Source organism: Lutra lutra, chromosome 4 (genome assembly GCF_902655055.1).
Source record: "Lutra lutra chromosome 4, mLutLut1.2, whole genome shotgun sequence".
Classification (NCBI taxonomy): Eukaryota; Metazoa; Chordata; class Mammalia; order Carnivora; family Mustelidae; genus Lutra; species Lutra lutra.
In genome coordinates, this window is record NC_062281.1 from 148,641,403 (window position 1) to 148,653,463 (window position 12,061).

Below are 12,061 nucleotides of genomic sequence, written 5' to 3' on the forward strand. Positions count from 1 at the left end.
AACAGTAGAAATAAAATAGTGTTGATAACTTCCATGAGCCCTGTTTTCCTGATATTTTTCATCTTTTTAATTCCCCTTACTCTTTAATTACTTAGGCAGATTTCTCAAATCGATGAGGAATATGAGCATTGAGACATTTATAACTATTAATGGGGTATTGCTGCTGCTTCTCATCACGTTTATAATCTCCTACAGAGGGAATTTGGAGGGGGGAGGGGGAAATAGTGTTAATCAATTTGTTATGGATTAAAGGAATAGGATTAATAATGAATCATAAATTATAAGATTTTCACTTAAGATTCTATACTCCAAGTGAAGGCTTCTCAGAGCATAGCTAAAAGGTCTTTCTTCCCTTCAGGCTCATCACAGGCATATTTGAGGGAGGACACTCAGGTATCTAAAATTCTCCAGATACTTGGCACAGAAGAGTATGACTAGGTCTCTCTTCCAGCATTTTGGTGGTTCACAAAAGAAAAGGAAGGCACCAGACCCATCTTTCATATAGTAGCCATTCCATTAGTAGCAGCGGTCAATAGCTTCTTTTCCCGCCTGAGATTATTTCCATAGCTTTTGCCTTTATTTCAGAAACCCGCAGACCAAACAAATAGACAAGCAGAAAAGATCTGGCCTCACAGAACATAGGTGCAGAAAGTAGTGGATATCAAACCTGGCTGTCATCAGAAACATCAAGAAAATCCTTAAGAATAAAGAGTTGGGGTCCAACCCAAGACCTACTAAATCAGAGTCTCTGAAGATGAGGCCATCCAGAACACTGCTGGGGAGCACAAGCTTAGCAGGGGAAATCGGTTTAACTCTCCACCATCACTGTTGTCAGACTAGAGAAATTCCAAAGTGAGTGCTGTCATCAATTAGTAATGTCTGTCCCGACACAGGAAGTGAGTTTTGCAGCCCATGAGTCCTGCATCTGAGATCCCTACAGAGCTGAGAGATGTGGACTTGAATTCTGGTTCTGTGCCTTCCTGGCCTTTTGACATTGAGACAATTAATATCTCTGGCCTCAGATCCTACCATCTCTCAAGTAAGGCTAAAACCCATATATCCAGTAGGGTTGTTGTGAAGACCAAATGAGAAAAAGTATGCAAAACCCCTTCGTAGTGCATAGTAGTTTATGCAACATGATTTTATTATTATGATTGAAGCATATCTTTCCAGGGATGTGAGACATTTAATAAAAAAATCAAATCTCATTCTATGGAATGCTTGCCATCCCTTTTATATACTGTGTGTGGGACGCAGTCTACCTCTGTTTTGTAGAGGAGATAACTAAGATGCTGTGATATAACCTTATAATAATCATAATGATAATAATAAGATCTTCTACCAAAGGCCCATGGTTCACGAGGAACGTACTAGGATCTGTTTGGACGCTCTGCTCAGTTCTCCTCCCATCCAGAAGCTGACATTACTACTAGACTAATTCCATTCCCATCCAGGGTTCTTTGTTTAGCCTATTTGTTCCAAATCCCTTCTTTTTTTCCAGGAGTATCAGAATCTAATGTTCCTAAAGAGTTTGCTGGGGGAGGATCCTTGTCCTTTTAAATATGGAAGGAAAAATTCCCTCTGTCTTATAAAAAAGTGTCTTTTATTTTTTCTCTCTATTATTTAAACTTCACAATCTAAGAAATAAAAGAGTACATTAGATTATATACATAAATTGTGAAATAAAAGGCATAGTTCTATTTCTTCTGTGACAATGGTAAAAAAAAAAAGCTTAAAAAAATATCAAGATAGATTGCTTTGTCTCTGTTTTCTCTGGGCTTGATGTTGCTATTGCTGGAATGACATAGGACCCCTGACATGCTTTTCTAAAATATTTCTGTATGGTTCAAAAACAAATGATTCTCAAAAGGGTTCTTGTTGCCTAGGTAAGAACAAACCCACCACTATCATGTCATGTGTGTCCCAAAATCTGTCTCGGAACCATTTTAGTTGTGCTACCTCTGTAGCTTTCAGGCTGAGCCTCAAAAAGGCTTTTTCTATGGGTTGAATCTGTTGAGTCCATTAGTAAAATATCCATGTATGAAACATTAGTGAGGCTTTTTCTGCCCTTGGTGTCTCAGACTCATTCTTAAGGAACTGAGAACATAATCTTTCAAAATGTCAATAAGACCATTTTATGCCTCACCTCCCACCCCAGCTCCTACAATACAAATGCCCAGCACACCAGGGTTTGTGGGATATAATCCATACGGTCATCTCGCCTGCAACAACTAGAGGTTGGGAGGGAACCTGGGCATCAACAGCAGGTCATGGCATCTTCTGGTATTATGATTCCAAACCCCCACAAACTACCAGATGAGCCATTGACGGCCTACGTGAGGTACAGGAGAAAGGTCTGGGATCAAGTAAAATCTTCCAACCCTGATCTAAAGTTGTGGGAAATTGGCAAGATTATTGGTGGTACGTGACGAGATCTCACTGATGAAGAAAAACAAGAATATTTAAGTGAAGAGGAAGCAGAAAAGATAGAGTACAATGAATCTATGAAGGGCTATCATAATCTCCCTACATACATTGCTTACATAAATGCAAAAAGTCATACAGGAGCTGCTTTAGAGGAAGAAAGTCAACAGAGACTCTCGCATGGGGAAAAGAGAATCTTACATGAGCATCCAGCCTGCTGAAGATCCAGATGGCTATGATGATGACTTTTCACTGAAGCATACGGCTACCACCCATTTCCAGAGAAACCACCACCTCATCAGTGAAATATGTAGTGAGAGGGTAGAGCCAGACGTTCCGTCAGTTGTCACAACAGCTAGTAGGCAGGTCCTTAAACAATGCGTCCAGTATTTAATGGTTCATCAGTGAAAACTAGAAGCTGAACTTCTTTTTTTTTTTAAGATTTTATTTATTTATTTGACAGACAGAGATCACAAGTAGGCAGAGAGGCAGGCAGAGAGAGAGGAGGAAGCAGGCTCCCCGCTGAGTAGAGAGCCCAATGTGGGGCTCGATCTCAGGACCCTGGGATCATGACCTGAGCCAAAGGCAGAGGCTTAACCCACTGAGCCACCCAGGAGCCCCTGGAAGCTGAACTTCTTTAAATGGACGAGCGACACCAGAAAAAGAGGAAATTTCTGGAAAGCACAGATTCATTTAACGATGAACTTAAATGGTTGTGTAGTTTGAAGTGGAATGGATATGGAAAAAATTGCCGCTGAAATTGCACAGGCAGAGGAACGGGCTGGTAAAAGACAGGAGGAAAGGGAGAAAGAGGCCGCAGAGCAAACTGAACGCAGTCAGCATGGCTCCTGAGGGAGAGCAAGCTGTGAGTAAGACCAAGGAGGAGAAAGACCAACAAGAGGGTGCCTGAGTGGCTCAGAGAGTTAAGCCTCTGCCTTCCACTCAGGTCATGATTTCCAGGTCCTGGGATCGAGCCCCGCTTTGGGCGCTCTGCCCAGCAGGGAGCCTGCTTCCCCCTCTCTCTCTTCCTGCCTCTCTGCCTACTCATAATCTCTCTCTCTCTGTGTCAAATAAATAAATAAAGATATATATTAAAAAAAAGACCAACAAGAGCATCCCAGTGGAGACAGAGGAGACACACCTTAAAGAAGCACCAGAAAGACAACAGAATGGTGAAGAAGACACATCTACTCCTGATGACAAGAAGAGCGGGCAGGAGGGGGTGGACAGTATGGCTGAGGAAGGGACCTGTGAGAGTAGCACTGGCTTAGAGAACAACAGCTGAGGAGCCCAACAGACCCCACCCCAGAAGATGAGAAGAAAGAATAAATGTTGCCTTGTTTGATGTGTTCTAAGTACTTGCTTAAATGAAAAAAAAAAAAAAATGTTTTTTGAGTTTTAAAAAAAAAAGGAAACATAAGTGAAAGCCAAAAAAAAAAAAAAAAAAGGAAGAACTCTCTAAAAAGAAAAATCACAAATGAATAATGGATGAAAAACAGAAATCTTCCCATCTAACCACGTTTAGTTCAGACTTCCTGTAGGATATTTGGAGAGGATGGAATAGGATGGCAGACCTGAATGTGACCTTCATGGTGTCAATCAGGGTATTAATTTGCTAGGGCTGCTGTATCAAAGCTCCACACATGGGGTGCCTTAGACCACACAGAAATGTATCGCCTCACAGTTCTGCAGGTGAGAAGTCTGAAGTCAAGGTGTTGGTAGAGCCGTGCTCCCTCTGCAGCTGCCCAGGAAGGAGAGCTTATAGGTCTCTCTCCCTTCTTCTGATAGTTTTGTGCCTCATGGCAGCATAACTCTAAAATTCACATGGCAGTCTCCCTGTATCTGTGCCTGTGAACAAATTTCCCCTTTCTATAAGAACGCCAGTCAATTGGTTTGGGGGTACATCCTATTCTAGTATGACCTCAATTTAATTAACTACATCTGCAATCACCCTATTTCCAAATAAGGTCATATTCTGAGGCCCATGGGGTTAGGACTTCAACATATGAATTTTAGGGTTCAATTTAGCCCATAACAACTAATCTCCCATTTTACAGATGAAACAACTGAGACCTCCATTGGGCTTAAAGGGAGGCCAGTTACTAAGAACTAAGACTGAAGTCGAGCTCCTTTCCTCTTTTCTTAATTTAGCCTATACAGTTATTGACAGATGAAAGGAAAATACTCAATACCCATTTAGTAGTCAAGTTCTTTATAAAGGAGATCAATCTCCAGGCTATAAAGAGCGAAACAAGTGTACTTGAGATTCACGACCATCATTTGCCTCTCAGATCACTCCACCAGACTTCCAACCTGCTCTTTCTCTCTTTCTCTAATCCACTTTATAAAGGCGTGCTCCCTAGAGGGTAACCCATGGACCACCAGCATCAGCCTCACCTGGGAACTGGCTAGATGTAGAATCACAATTTGCATTTTTGTTCATTCCCAAGTGACTCCTGTGTAACATTCCAGTTTGAGATGCCCACTTCACAACTATGGCCAGCATCATCTTCCTAAAATGCAGATCTAATGAGATGCCACCACCTCTAGCCCCAGATTTACCCATCCTCCCCCATAGGTTTCCACAGCACTGTTAAGGGACTGTTACACTTTGTGATGATTTCCTATGCATTTCCGGCTCCTCCATTGAACTGTAAATCCCGTGTGCACAACTGCACCCCAGTACTGAGTACAAAGTCTGATACATATTGAGAGCCTAATAAATGAACTAGAGCACAACGGATGCCAAGAAAAATAAAGATCTAGAAAGACAATACTTAGTTGCTTTCAATCCAAGTCTAAAGGCCCACGTTGCTAAAGTTGCATGCAGATGTTACCAGGGGACCCTGAGGAGTCATCTTTGATGATAGCTCATGGAAAGCAAGATAATGCCAACTGACAGGAGACAAATATTCCCATTTTCTAAAAGGAGACAAAAGTGGGTAATAAAACCACAAAACTTGAAGCTGGTGGGCAATCCCTGGCAGAATTGCAGGCCAAAGAATTAAATATATTCGCTGTGAAAACAAAAACAAAAGTGATGGTCACTAAGGTTGGCAACACGCTGACTAAAACCAGATTATGCTCACACGGTAATGACTGAACAATTGATGTCAACATACTGTGTTAGAGGCCGAGAGGCTGAGAAGATTCGTGTGGGACCCTGTTTTTAGTCATTTTTAATCCATAACTGAAACCACTTCAGTAAACATGTAGGTTTACTTAGAGGAATGCTGAAAAGCCTTGGCAGGAAAATAAGCTAAAACCAACAAAATGAAATCAACGGAGATATACGCAAAGTCTGTCCTCAGGTAAGAGTGCATGTAAATGATCATATGGAATAAAAGTTTGGGTTTTACTTGCTGCAAAAGACTAGAAAATCTATCTGTCAGTCTCTGTTTCCGATTCCTGACATGGAGCTCTTGAACCCTTGCAGTTTCCTAAGAGATGCACCAGGTGCATCTTTTGTCCTAATATTTGGTCTTTAACCCTGGTTCCTGACACAAAGCCCCTAAATCCCTTGGAATTTCCTGTCTCCACTCCCCTGAGGATACTCCCATAGGGATGGAGAGCTTGGGAGAGCTAAGGATGGAGGCTGTCACCAGAAAGACCAAGCCATGATTACAAACTTAGAACTTTCAGCTCTACCCTCTACCCTCTGGAAAGGGGAGAGGGGCTAGAGATTGAGTTAATGATTAAGCATAACTACATGATGAAGCCTCCCTAAAAATCTCAACTGTATAAGGTTCAGAGAGTTTCCAGGTTGCTGAACACCTCTATGTGCTGAGAGGGTGGTGTGCCTGGAGGGGCCATAGATGCTCCACACCCCTTCCCACATACCTTGCCCTATGCATCTCTTCCATTTGGCTATTCCTAAATTATATCCCTTTATAATAATCAGCAATCTGGTAAGTAAACTGTTCTGAGTTCTGTGAGCTGCTCTAGAAGATTCATCAAACCCAAGGTGGGGTTGTGAGAATCCTATTTTATAGTGGGTCTATCAGAACCACAGGTAACAATCTAGACTTGTGATTGATGTCTGAAGGGGGTGGGACAGATTTGTAGGGTGGAGCCCTGAACCTGTGGGGTCTGTGCTAAATTAGGTAGACAGCATCAGAACTGAATTGAATTGTAGGGATACCCAGCTGGTGTTGAAGAATTGTTTGGTATGGGGAAACCCACACACATTTGGTGACTGGCCGTATGTGGTAGTCGTAGAGAGTAGAGGATAAAATGTAGTGTTTTCCCCTTTACATTTCTGTTTGTGCTCAGCATGAGCCAAGAGCATCTACAGAGAGGGATGTGGGTGGCCCAATTATTCAGAACTGGATACGTCCCCTGTGCAATACTGCACCTCCATTTGCATGCATGCCATATTTTAGGAGGGACCCTGCCACACTAGAAGTGTGGATGCTAAAGGTATAGCATGATAGAAGATCCAGGGTGTGAATTGTGGCATAGGGGAACATTTACAGAATCTGGGGATTGAGTTGTTAAATAAAAAAGGAATTGGATCCATTTCAAGAAATTCCTGTGAGTAGAGATGCTTCCAATGAATAAAGCTGGCTTCTCTAGTTCCTTCCAGTGCCAAGACTCAATGACCCAAAGCACTTCGTTCTAGTTACACTGCTGTTGGTATAGTATTGTCATGTCCAGGGGAAGTGGGTTGCAAATTTTTATAGGAAAGGGCAGCAAATACTTGTAATGATATGTGTTGATATTGATAGCCTAGAAATATAAAATTTTGGTGTTTTCCCACATGACTATCCTGGAGCCCATAGTCTGTCATTTTTTGGTCCCTCAAAGCCCTTCATATTAATACATTATTGTTTCCCTTTCTTGAACTTTTTAAAAGCACTAATGTTAACCATTTTATAAATCAATGCATATATGGAATTCCATCATCATTCCTTCCAAAAGCATTAATTGAGCACCTACTGAGTGCCAAGCCTTAGGAATACAGCAGTATACCTAAACTTCTAAATGATATACCTAAACTTCTAATACCTAAACTTCTAATGATGGGAGACAACATAGCAGACATATGAATAATGACTGTTTAACTGAGCATAGTGCCATGAAGAAAAATAGAGGAGGATCATAAAGGGATGTTGAGTCACAAAAGGTGTTCCCAGAAGGCCTCTGAGCAAGTTATTAGTTAGCAGTGAGCTGGCTAAGATTGGCCCTAATTTATCCAGGTGGGCATGGTTCACCAGATTCCAACTTCCCATATAACTAGCAGTTCTAGTTTCTTCTTCCTGCTCCTGCCTCAGAAGAAGAGGCTGCAACTTCCCACAGCCCCAAGTTCTTTAAATATTAGACATCTGGCTTTCCTAGCAACTGCTGTACACAGCACCTGCTACAAACAGCACCTAAATTGACCACCTGGAGCCCAAACAGATTTTTTTGTACAAGGCTGCCTTATGCTCACTTCATAAAAAGTAAGAGTGTGTGGTTTTCCAGAAGCACAGTACTCAGAGATGAGGGCACCCATGTAGCTGCCACTATCCTGCCCTGGAGGTTCAACCTGTCCCAAGTGACACCACAGGTGTTCACCATGATCCTGGTAGAAAGTAAACCATGCAGATCTCTGGAAAAAGAGCATTGTAGGCAGAGGGAACAGTGAATAGAAAGCCTTTGCAACATATTTAAGGAGGAGCAAGGAAGCTAGTGTTGGTGCAGCACAGTGCACAACAGGGGAGAGGATAGGAAATGAGGTCAGAGAAGCCAGCAGGACTCAGATCACGGGCTGTGTGGACCATGGTAGGAACTTAGAATTTGTTCTATGTAGAGTGGGAAGCCACTGGAAAATTGGGAGCACCATAAAAATTAGTTCTGGCTGCTGTGTGGAGGACAAGTTGGAAGAGACATGAGTAAAGAGAGAGAGATCATTTAGGGAGTCATGATGGTAATCCATGCAGGAGATTGTAGCAATGACCAATTATAGCCTTTATATAAAACCTGGATAAAAATTTGTGATTTATTCTTTTTTGAAAAGAAATAACTGATCATAATGCCTTATCTTTTTTTTAATTGCTTTTCTTGCTATATAATCTACATACTTTAATATCCATGAACTCAATCTTTCCTTAAAACAGAGCAACATCAGAGCATACACTATTATATCCATTTTCACAAGTTCACAGTGATGGAGTATTATGTTAAAATCACACGTGTCATGCCTTTTTACTGCAGAAAGCTGTTTCTTTATAATCTCCTACAAAGGGTTGCAAGACATAGGGATGAAACCTACAATAAGAGTATATGGCATTACGTAAAGGAATGCCAAATCAGTGTTGTAAAAAAAAAAAAAATAGGTACCCATTATTCCTAACTATTGAGACTATGAAATAAATGTTGTTATTTTACCATTTGAAATCCTATATTTAAAAAAATAGAATAAAAAGTAAACAGAAAAAACAAAACACTATTTCCAAGCTTATGACGGGGGGAAATTAATCCTCTCAAATGTGTGAGGTACTCCTGCAAATCAGTAGGAAAAGGAGGAGCAGCCCAATTTCACAAAGTGGCAGATCTACATGGGCAATTCACAAAAGAAGAAATAAAAATGAACACTAGATATGTGTGTGTGATGGGGTGGGGGAGATTCAATCTGGGACTAAAAAAAAAAATTAAACAGCAACTAGACATTATTTTTACTAATAAAGTCAGAAATATTTTTATAGTGGAGAGATCCAGGGTTGACAAGAATTTAGAAAAAGAGTACTCATATGCTATTGGCTTTTTTTTTTTAAGATTTTTATTTATTTATTTGACAGAGAGAGAGGGATCACAAGCAGGCAGAGAGACAGGCAGAGAGAAAGGAAGAGAGAGAGGGGAAGAGAGAGAGGGGAAGTTGGCTCCCCACCGAGCAGAGAGCCCAATGTGGGGCTTGATCCCAGGACCCCAAGATCATGACCTGAGCCAAAGGCAGAGGCTTAACCCACTGAGCCACCCAGGCATCCCACTATCAACTTTTAAGTATATTTATCAAAAGCCTTAAAAGTACATGTAGTTTGTGATGAACACTGGGAGTTGTACCTAAAGTGATGAGTCACTAAATTCTACTGAAACCGGTATCACACTATATGTTAACTAACTAGAATTTAAATAAAATCCTTAAAAAAGTGTACGTACTGTGGTATAAAACAGCTCTATCCATGAACCACTTCTGTAGAAACAATTATGGATGGATATATGGTTTGGTTTCAAAAATTTACATATTAATGTACAAACCTGCTAGTAGGAAATAGATGACCTAATGCAGAGGAGGATGATTCAGAAAATGTTTGTTTATAAGAGTAAGAGAAATGCACGAATGTAGCAGGAACTGCAAGCCAGCAGAGGCAAAGTTGGACAGCCCTCTGCAATGTTGCCGAGGAGGGACACTCTGTAGTTCAGGCTGCTTAGAGAAATGTAGTGACCTTTGAGCAAGAAACACAAGAAGCTTAAGGCAATGTTGCACGACAGAGCCATCTTCTGCCAGGGCTACACATTGGCCAAAACCAGCCAGAATCAGAAGGCATGAGAGGAGATCTTTAGTCCACACAGATCAGCTTTCTGGGGTAAAGAAGACTGCAAGGAGCTAGCACAAAGGAACATGTCCAACAGGGCAGCAATATTTAAATGGGTAAACATTGGGGAAACAGTAAATGTTCAACAAAATAGGACTAGTTAAATAAACTCTTGTATCTGCATGCAATGAAACACTAGTTAGACATATAGAATGTTCTCACAGAGACTAAGTATCGATGTGTAACAATATCGGCATTATATTATGGACTGGAAATTCTTTTTTTTTTTTTTAATTTTTTTTATTTTTTCAGCATAACAGTATTCCTTATTTTTGCACCACACCCAGTGCTCCATGCAATCCGTGCCCTCTACAATACCCACCACCTGGTGCCCCCAACCTCCCACCCCCCACCCCTTCAAAATTCTCAGATCGTTTTTCAGAGTCCATAGTCTCTCATGGTTCACCTCCCCTTCCAATTTCCCTCAACTCCCTTCTCCTCTCCATCTCCCCTTGTCCTCCATGCTATTTGTTATGCTCCACTTGTCCTCCATGCTATTTGTTATGCTCCACAAATAAGTGAAACCATATGATAATTGACTCTCTCTGCTTGACTTATTTCACTCAGCATAATCTCTTTGGACTGGAAATTCTTTTAAAAGATTATAAAATCGTATAAACCTAGTTTGGTTTAAAAGCAAAACAAAACAAGTTCCTGTGTGCCTAAGTAGAAATTTTCTATAATGAGATAATGTAACACCTTGCCACATTTAGTTTAACCACTTATAATTTTGAAAAATCACAGATTTATATTTATATAGTATACTTTTTTAGAACTTAATTTTTTTAGAGCAGTTTTAGATTCACAGAAAAATTGAAAGGAAGGTACAGAGAAGGTACCACATACACCCTTTGTCGGGATTTTTGCATCATCTCCTTGATTATCTGCAGCCCCGACCAAAGTGATACATTTGTTACCGTTGAAGAACTCACATTGACACAGCATGATCCCCTGAAGTCTATAGCTTACATTAGGGTTCATTCCTGGGGTCCTTCATGCTAAGGTTTGGGGCAAATGTATAGTAGTAAGTATCCATCATTATAGTAGCATACTAAGTATTTTCCCTGCCCTAAAAATCCTGTGCTTCATCTCTTCATCTCTTTCCTCCTTCCCTATAGTATGCTTTTTAAATCAATGATCTCCCAATACCCCTAGTTCAACTAATTAAACAAAGTAACATAGCAATAATTATTACTCCCCATTCCCATAGACCATGTGGATGTATCCAGAGGGTAGTTTAGGGAAAGAACTGTTTGTGCTACATCCTCTCACAATATGGACAGAAGTCCTGGCTCAGAAATTGTGCCTTAAAGCACTGAGATAATTGGGGGAAAGGTGAGCCAGTTGCACAATCACTTTGCTTAGACTTGCAAAAGCAGAAAAGGCTAGAATGCTGTGCAAAGGACATTAAATTTCAAGCTGATAAAGACTGGCTCAAAGATTTAAAGGCAGCACAGTCTGCAAAACTCTTGGGTATAAGCCACCTGAGGACATCATGATGAGACCATGTTTGGTTTTTTTTTTTTTTTTTTTTTCTGTAAAATGAAGGAAACAGATTCTGAAGAATTGTGCTTAATCAGAGCAAGTTTTGATACTGATTAACCTGCGTTGGTTTTTAAAGAGAGTGACTTCTAGAACTCCTATTTATGGTTACTCTTAAATTACAAGGTGGTCAGTTAGGTTACTTCATCTCTTTTTACCTATTTAAATAAATTTTCCTCAGTTCTTATGTACTACAAAACTTTGATCTTTTGAACTTTAGTTTTGCCTATCAATAAAGAAAGTTCCAAGATTCCAAATGAAAGACCACTCCTTCTGTACTCAGGTGATGAGGGAGGTGTTTATAAAGGAGATAGCACTCTACTTTATGACTAAGATAAAATAATCATTTATCAAAGGCTGAGCGAAGCTCTATGCTAAATATTTTATATATCATATTTTGATAAGGATTATTTTTCTAACATCACAGGGGAGAAACTAAAAATTAGAGATGTGAAATAAATTGCCAAAGTGAAATGACATTTGGAGCTAGGATTCAGAATCAGGTCCATGAGACAGATAGT

At 40.4% G+C, this 12,061-nt stretch overlaps 1 protein-coding gene and 1 pseudogene across 1 annotated transcript in view; both read left to right on the top strand.

Moving 5' to 3' along the window:
- The window catches only part of C4H1orf87 (chromosome 4 C1orf87 homolog), a 117,787-nt gene that overhangs the window by 18,667 nt on the left and 87,059 nt on the right, over positions 1-12,061 (top strand). The gene's annotated exons all lie outside the window — the stretch shown is intronic.
- On the top strand, positions 2,119-3,753 carry LOC125098506 (SWI/SNF-related matrix-associated actin-dependent regulator of chromatin subfamily E member 1-like; annotated as a pseudogene).